The sequence below is a fragment of the Theobroma cacao genome, chromosome 3 (genome assembly GCF_000208745.1).
Source record: "Theobroma cacao cultivar B97-61/B2 chromosome 3, Criollo_cocoa_genome_V2, whole genome shotgun sequence".
NCBI classification, from domain to species: Eukaryota; Viridiplantae; Streptophyta; class Magnoliopsida; order Malvales; family Malvaceae; genus Theobroma; species Theobroma cacao.
Window position 1 is genome coordinate 34,375,586 of NC_030852.1, and position 9,557 is coordinate 34,385,142.

A 9,557-nucleotide genomic window follows, 5' to 3' on the forward strand; every position below is an offset into this window, starting at 1 on the left:
TGCTGTGATGACGTTACGATTTTTGGGGGGGTGTTGCAATTAATATAAATAGCAAAGAAGAGACAATTCTTTATTAAATGAAAATGTAAATAAAACCTGAAAAGGGCTGTTTCCTGCTGGATGGATGTAACAGAGGCGATGGGATGGCTGTAGGCAATTCTGCCAGTGCTGGGCAGGTCATGAACTTTTGTCTATCATATCCAGGCGTTGCCTAGTAAACAAGTCGAAGATTTTTAGGAGAAGTTTCGATCATTCAAACCCTGAAAACATGACCACTCGTTTGTAAAACTTGACAAAAGAAAACGAAAAAAAAAAAAGCACTGTAGTTGTTGAGATTCATGACATATTATTCCAAAAACTGGAGCTACCTCAGGTGGCCCCTCCCTTTGGAAAAAAAATTAAGTCTTACCATTAGAATATTTCAAGGTCGTCGACCCTTAAAATTCTATCTCTATGAATAATCTTATCGAAATTAATGCTCTTCCAATCATCTTGTCTCATTAAATTAATAGTTTGAATGATATATCTCTGGGGGTTAGTTAGGCCATGAATCTTCGTACCTGCAGCGAACTAGCAGTTAGAAAGTAATTCAATGAACGAGCTACCTCACTTTGCTCTGATTGGTAATCCATTAGAAATCAACCCGCGTGCATGTTTATATATGCATAAGTTAGAATTAGTCGAAAAACTTGTCAAGACGTGTGACTAATTCTGCAAGGGTGTTGCTAATGTTAGAACCACGTATTGTATTGTTTTTTTTTTTTGTTCTTGTGGTGGACCTTATCTCCGGAACAGTCAAGTTGCACATTGACTTAGTTGTTTTGGAAATGATATATCTTGTGAAGATGATGATGTGATTGAACCGTGTATAAACCACAACTATTAATTTGTACTAATGTTCAGTGATCCTGGTCCACAGGGTAAGGATGCATAAGAGTAAATAATAAAATTTTTATTTTTTTGGAGGGGGGAGGTGGGGCTTGAAAGCGACAATGAAGTAAACAAAAAACATGAGTGCAGAAAGCAGCAAGTACCTAGTCTGTGTCATGAATCACGACATTGGGTTTTTTGCTAGCGGAAGGTTGTATCAAAGGAACATGGGGATGGATGGTCTCTTTGCCTGACTTGCGAATTTCAACATCTTGGCAGCTGTTGTACTTGCTTCTCTGCAACAAAATCTAATCACTGCGCAATGGCAAATATGTCATGTCAAAAGGAATACAAAACAACAAAAGAAAATTTCAAGAGAATAAACTTTAACCCTCTTTTTAAAAGGATTAATGACCATTAAATCAAGTCTATTAATTAATTCACTTGAAACTTTACTTGGAGGTCAGTTGCACTAATTAAATTATTATTTGGGTTACTCCATTGCATGCCAATATATGTTCAAATTAATCTTAAGTAACATGTCTTGTTTGACACCAAAATCTTTCCTATAGGTGGAAAAAAGAAACATGTTTTGAATTCAAATTCCCCGTCTTTCAACTCAGTTATATCTAACCTAAAGAAAAAATATGATATTAATGGTTACATATGTGCGGAGGGTGAGTAAAGTTTGTTCAAGGGTCCATGTTTGCTATTTATACACTGACGGGAAAAGGTTAACAAATGGTATGAAATATGGAGTTGCTTTTGTGTTTTGGGAGGGGGGAAGGTGAAGAATTATTGGTACAAGCGGTGGGACAATTGGAACACAAACAGGACCACCGGAAGGGAGTTTGATTTTCATGTGTGTCCAAACAAGGCAGCCAATTATGGAACATTTGCTTCCTTTAATAAGATTAGTTTTGAATTAGCCGCGTGGAGGGTTTCTCTTCGGCAGCTGGCACAACAGATTTTTGCCCACTGATTTTGGCCCAAGACAATTTTTTTTTTTTAAAGAAAAAAAAACGTTATTAATTAAGGGTAGTTGACAGAGTTTATATTTAAGTACATCATATCAATATTTCAAAACATTCTCATCTTAGTAAGAGAGATCTGCAAAATTGTTGGCTTCCCTGTATACATGAACAAAAGATAATTTTCCTAAACAAATTATACAAGACATGATACCTACAAAACCTTTTAAATTATTTCAAAAAAATTCAAATAATTTTGTATTTTTTTATTATATTCAATCAAATTTTTTTATATTTATTTTGAGTCAAATAAACTCTTATAATTGTGTGTTTGCATGTTTTGATTTGATCTTTTTAAAGCAGATCAAGTCATGTATCCATTATTGATACTTAATAAAATTTTCATTTGAACGAGTACAAAAAAATATACAAATGTAGCACATTTTTCATAAAGCAAAAAAATAGAAAAATTTAATTTTGAATATTAGTTTGACCTTTAATTACCATCCAAACCTAATATTAATCAAATCGCAAACTGGATCAAGAGATGAAGTTTTCTAATTGAATACCTTTTCAGAGAAACCATGAAATTTCGTAAAAAAACAATTTCCCAAATCGGTTTCTAATTCTTGCTACTAATTAGAAAGCACCAAGATGAGAATAACAATTTCCAAGACCTGAAAATTGGCCAAGAAATGTTCCACCAGCCTCTTCTATATGTAAAGACGTAAGAAGAAAAAGATGATCAAGTGATTCTGATTCAACACAAAAAACGCATTTATTGTTTGATCCCTTAGACAGCCTCTTCTATATGTAATGTCGTCAATCACTGAAATGTTAACCTCCTAATATGCATTCCAACAAAAAGTTTCTACTTTTGAAAGGAGAGAAGGGAAGAGAAAGGATATGGTCTCACACGTTGATCACCTGGACACAACGGTGGCAGGCACTTATAGTCTTTCTTTCCTTCAGGTTGCTTTCCTGCTTTTGGATTCTCCCTTAGCTGCTGGTCCTACTTTTGTTGCGTGTCCCACATTTCCCTTGATCAATGTTGAACCCCCCCTCCCCAACCCCATTTTCCGACGAAAAAGAAAAAAAAAAAGTGAAATTATTGAAAATAGAATTGAAAAGAAAAGCAATGCAAACCCAATTTTCACTTTTTTTAGGACCCTTTGGTGCTATAATTGTGACAAGATAATCTTAAATGATGAATGTGACAAACTATTAATTAATAATAGAAATATTTTTTTTACCAATCTGTATTGGCAAATTCAGAATTTTCAATGAAAGATGATTAAAAGATTATCATATTATATATGTGATATTTTATATCTATAATAATACAAAAAATTAAAAATTGAGAGATGGCGGCTGCCACCACCTGTTAGCGTCTGTGAGGTTTTCTATAACCATTTAATTAATACAACATACTCTGTTTGAATAAAAATAAAGTGTTAATAATGTAAAATTAACACAAGGGCAACTAAGTTATGCCGGTTAATAGTAACTAGTCAGCTAGCTAGCAAAAGAGTTGGATTAACTACCAAAAATGATAGTATGAGAGATGCCGCTAGGCCTAATAACATTCCTACGCAAAATACCAAAAGAGTGACTCGGATCAAATCATTTAAAAAAATTTAAAACTTATCTTGGCAACTTTCTTTATTTTTCTCTTTAATCCGTTGGAAGGCAGAAAGGCCTTCCAAAAGCTTGCAAACAGATGACTTGAGAGAGTCAGACAAAAATGCTTTATATTTGATTCTTTATCACCAAACCGCGTGACTCATTTTTTTTTTTTTTGTATTAGCTTTCACTTTGGTATCTAATGAATGTACAACTTTGCTCTTCGGAGAAAAAAGCATAACAAACTTTTGTATGGTCATGATATGACCGAAACCATATATAATTTCTTTGATGTCTCAATTTTTCCAAATGGGATGACTTTGAGATGAATGGGGTTTTCCCATCCTAAATATCAAGGCATTGGTGTCAACGCCGCACTATTTTTAGTGATGAAGTGCACATCCCAACACAAAAGGTGAAGTATAGCTAGAGTTTGAAAGAGATCATGTAATAGGAGAATGATGTTGATAATTGCAAAATGTCATTTTCTTTTTCTCTTTTGACTCTCTGGCTATATATAGGTTTCATCTAATTCATTTGTCTTCCATAAACCTTGGGACAACAAAAACTATATTATATAAATTTTAGGTTTCCCTAATTTATATAAATTGAAGTCATCAAGTGTGCATACATATATAGGATAAGGGTAATTTAAATAAGCCAAAAATGTTCAAAATGTTGAAAAGAGTTTCATATTGTGATAATAACTTATAGCCGGGAAGTCAAATATGATCTGCTGGGTCCTTGCATTTGGTTACATTAGGAGTCACGTTGAATAGTTTCAAATGCATGGGAAGTGGAAACAAAGTATACAAAAAAAAACAGGTTAAATGGTAGGGTATATAGTTTAGGAAACAGCGTTGGGAAATAAAAGTAACATGCCCTAAGATAATGATAGAATTTTGAGATTAATGAATGGAGAAGAAACTTTTTTTTGCATCATTGAAGAAACCAAAGACCAGATGGGAACTAGCTAGTTTAATTTTCTAAAGATACACAGCAGGAAACAGTACTTGGATTGAGATATCAAATCCATCTTTCACTTTCACTTAACATTTTTAAAGAAGGGGGCTAAGTTCTTTTTTTGTCTCTTAACTGCCTGCCCTGCCTCCCCTTAATTTTTTGTGTGTCTGTGTGTGTGTTTGCAACAGTACTTTGATCTCTCAGCAACAGATTGATCAAGACTGTTGGGGGTTTTGATGGATGACAAACTTGTTCAGAGAAAGTACCATCCGGGTGTGCCCTTTGACAGTCCATTCAAAGAACAAATATGGGGTGAAGATTTTGATGTTGGTTTTAACGGACATGAAAAGAAAAACACCCTTATTTAACTCTTATAATAATTCATAAATTGACCCACCCATGGAACCATTTTTTCTTTATTATTTTCCCTTCCATGTGCGCCGTCTCTGTGGTCTATTATTAAGGCACACTTGTAGTGACAAAATGCAATGTCTCCCACAAAAGTGGGAATATAAAAGCAAGGAATAAAGATATGGTTACTCTCCAAAGCATGAAAACTTCACACTCCATTTCATATGTTGACCGTGTGGTCCAATCATTTTTTTTTTGGGGTCATAATACTAGACTATTCAGATTAATAAAGTAGTGATAATAACGAAAGAAATTAGAATTTGTGCCCTATTTTCTCAACCCTTTAGAGGGTTTTCCTTTTTTTAGTTGATTAGCTCTTTCCTTTCTTCAACTATCCCCCTCAAACCACGTAACTATTCAAATGAAAAGAATCGTATCTAAAACTATTTCTAGACTAAAGACTTGCATCAGCATTTTGTATCTCTGCAGATATTAATATTAATATTATCTTAAGAAATAAGAAAATAGTATGGGTTTTACTTGCTAGCTCAACAAATTGGATTTTAATTAGAGGGTGTAGGTCAGTCTTATTCAGCTAACCACTTCGAGGAATGAAGGGAGGAATTCCTATTGGCTTAATTGTTCAAGAAGGGCATGTTGCAAAAAGTATATGGTGGAAAATGAATTTGAAATGAGTACAGCAAGAAACACTGACTGACACAGAAATAGGTCACCTTAAAACTTTATTCTCCTTCCATATTAAATGAGTATATATTGCATTGTGGGGGCAGTAGTGGTCCAATTTCGAAGTTGGACCCTGCCATTCCAAGGTATAAATTACTGTAAAATGTACCATCGTAAAGGAAAATGTGGCAGAGGTCCAAAGCCGAAGTCATTATACTGGTGCAAGAATTGACCAACGTCGGCTACCAATGCTTCATTGTCCGCCGAATGGGAAAAACATAGTGAAAAGAACCTTAGAACCTGTTCATCAATCCCATTGGGAAATAATGCAATGATCCAAACGTATAATCAAAGTTTTCTTTCTCCTTAGGAAGGCTTAGGATAAAGCTAAACTATGGTAAAATTAATCATCTTTTCCGAGATCAGTTGCCAGTCAACAACACATAAATAGCTTCACAAACAGCTGAAGTCTTTTTTTGTTTACTTGAATGTAGGCTTTTTCTGACCAATTGTTTATTATACAAGAACGTGCATAGGCCGAAAGTTTTGGTCTCAAAACAGTCGTAATGAGAAGGAATGTATGATCAACTTGAAATTTAAAGCGCATATATTTCTTTTTGTCTTTTGTTGGGATCAAGATTGTCGAAGTAAATCCGTCGGTCCATTTAGCATTTTGGAGAAAACAATGCATGTTCATTCTTAATTCAAAAGGGACACTTCTCATGTTAATGTTCATAAACATATGGAAGCACAATGTTCATTGAAATTCATTCAAATTATAACACATGATCTGACATATGCACCATATTTGAGCATGCTCACAGTGTCATCATACAAAACGATATTTCCTTAACAAGTTGAAAAGATTGTGTTTGAGTAATTCATTTCTGAATCGAAGATAAAGATTGGATTGAATAATTGAAGCTCATATTGAAACCCCAAAACAGGACCCGAAACACAGACGCCAATGTGGATCGGTTTGTTTTCTATTTGGGGTCCAGGCAATAAGACCTTGGTACCAAGAGAAACAAAGACAACCCCATACTCCAAGCACCGTACGGTCCCCAAGTACACACCGTTCTCAACAAGACCCTACCACCATACTCGCCAATCAATTGGCCCCAAACAATAATTAAAACTCATTTGATTCTCTCATTCTCTGCCTCTGAATATTGTTATTTCTATCATTGTTATTATAATAACTCCCTGTTTGATGATTTCTAAGTCCAAAGACTCCAAGCTTAAAACCTCCTGACCGCAGATTCACCACTCAAGATAGTGAAGAATAAAAAATCATTTGCATGCACAGTGACAGCCCTGTCTAGCCACAGCGGCCAGCCAGCCAGCCAGCCACTGAAAACCCTATATATATTGAACTCAGTCACTCACATATAGCTATGAGAAGACTAGGTAGGATGGTCCATGATAAATTACACTAAAAAAATTGGCGAAAGGGTTTCAAAAGGTTCATGCGGAAGGTGATGGACCACCCTACAAAGCCGAGGGTTTGTACAAGTTTAAAAAAAAAACCAATCTCAAAAGTGTGCTCTGCCTCAGATGTGCACCCAGGGCTCTCGCAGGTGATCTTTTTTAACAAAAACTCTTTCTTAGAATTCCTGAGCTCTTAGCTCTCCTCTCCCCCCCGTCATTTCTGGGCTCCCCCATCAATCATCCGTACAGGTTTTCTTGGTTTGTGTGTAACATATAAAAAAACAGGGTAGCCTTGACTCTTTCTCGTGCTTTACACGGAAGCTAAGCTGGTGGTGAAGATCTAATGAAAGTTACGTAAGGCAAAGCAAGCTGAAGTGGAGGCTTGGTTGGTTGGTCTTGTACTGTGGGAACTGGGAAGTGGCAAGTGTGAAGAAGTCACTGAGACTGGAGGGACAGCTGCAAACATGCGCAGGGGGCGCGTAGGGTACTAGAGTGTCTTTGAGCACAAAGTACAAGCAGATAAAGCGCAAGGGGAGGTGACGTCGGCAATGGGGTAGGGTTTAGGGTAAGAGAAATTTGGCAAGCGGCGGAGAAAGCTTCCTCCTAGGACCACCTGCTTTTAACGGACAAAAATTAAAAGTTCTTTCTGCATTTTGCCCTACGCCCACTCTCCTCCTAGGGCGAGTGCATTTCCTTCGTCCCATATCTTTTGAGCTATCCTTGGCAGTTTCTTTGTATCGCCTTTACTAGTTTTGTTTTAATAATCACTTGCCATTAAAGAAAAAAAAAAACCTTAGCCCCCAAGGCCTAGGTAAAACGGCTTTCACCCGCTCAGCATCACCTCCTAATCTTTTAAGAAATTGTTCTCAAACTTCATTTTATCGTGTATTTAAGTATTTTATTTAATAAAACAATATTTAAATTCCTTTTTCTCAAATTAAAAAAATTTATTTTTTTCATAAAAAGAGATAATTAGAAAATGAAGTAGAAAAAACGTGCTTGAGGTCAATTTTAATAAACTAATCCTATATGTCATATATATTGAAAAAGGCTTCTTATTCTTATGCTCTTTTTTCTTCAATGTTCATGCTATTTCGAAATTATAATTAAATAGATTAATGAGTGAAAATAACTAGAAAATGAAACATTTTGAATAATTGAGTGTGCATTTACTTTTTTAGAACAATATTATTAATGTCTTTAAAGATATTTGTAATTAATCATAATAAATATATATATATATTCAAATAACGCAAACCATGTAAGAAAAAAATAAATTCTTTAATTTGTAAAATTTGATAATTATTATGAATCAAATATAGGTAAATGGTATATGCTGAAAAATAATATACTAAACAATAAAAATAATATACATGAAAATGGGGCATAATGGACAAATAAGAATGAAAAGTAAAGAGACACCTTAACATTTCTTTTATTATAATTTTTTTACTCAAAGAGAAAGGGTCGAATTTTCCTCTCTAATTATAAAAAAATAAAAATAAAAAGCAAACAGCCATATTGGCTGCAAAATGATAGGCTCATATTGAGTGAGGGTGACAAGCCTTAGGGTGCGCGTGGATTAAAGCATATTTCCTCATCATAAATGTAAAAAAGAAAACAAGGAAATTTTTTTTTAATAATAAAAGGAAAGGAAGGAAGGAAAAGATGCGGTCCCAATGGCAAGGGAGAGAGAGAGAGAGAGAGAGAGATGGGTGGAGTACTTTAATAGAGCAATTAATTAGAATTAGACTGAGAAACAATGGACCACCTCATCTCCAGCTCTCTTACAGTCCCTTATTTTGGGAACATTTTGCACAATACATTACACCAGCCAGGCCAGGGGCATCTACTCTCTCTCTCTTTTATCTTCTTCCCTTTCCTTCCCTCTGTCAAGCACACACAAGCACAATATAAAATCAGATAAAACCAACAGCAAGTATTTGAGTAAAATAAAATATCTTTTTTTGGGTACCCAACAGCTCCCCTCCCAGAAAAAGAAGCCTCACTGAAACTCATCTGAAAAAGCCTGGATTCAACTCCAACTTAGGAATGATTTATTGGGATTCGTGTGCCCCCACCCTACAAAGATCTCTACTAGTGATAATATTAGGGTATTGTTTTTTCTGTAGTATATATTTCTCTTTTTTTTGTTTCCTAGATGGGTTTTGGACTGTTGGGGTGGCTTCTCTGCTCAAGTATGGGATTTACTAGTACATTAGTAATGATATTATTGTTAGTATGGGTTGGTTGATAAAAGGGAGAGGGGTGGATTTGTAAAAGAAAGGGATTAAAAAATGCAAAATGAACAGATCATGTGGCGGCTTGTAGTTTGTGTTACCAGGCAAAGGACGATCATTACTTTCTGCTGTCCTCCTGGATGCTGCTTCAGTATTTTGCAAAGCAGGGGATTTAATTATCCCTATTTTTAATGATTATTTTTTACCTCTTTAAAATAATACTAATAGCATTTGTTAAATACTAAATTGAAAGAATATTTTATTGTTGGTTATGAAATAATTGAGGGAGGGGGGGTGATTTTCTTAATTTTCCTACTAGGAAGTCTATTTTGGATGTATTTTAACACCCATAATGCATTGACCCACTTGAGTTAGAGAGAGAGAGAGAGAGAGAGAGAGAGAGAGGAGGAGGAGAGAAGAAGAA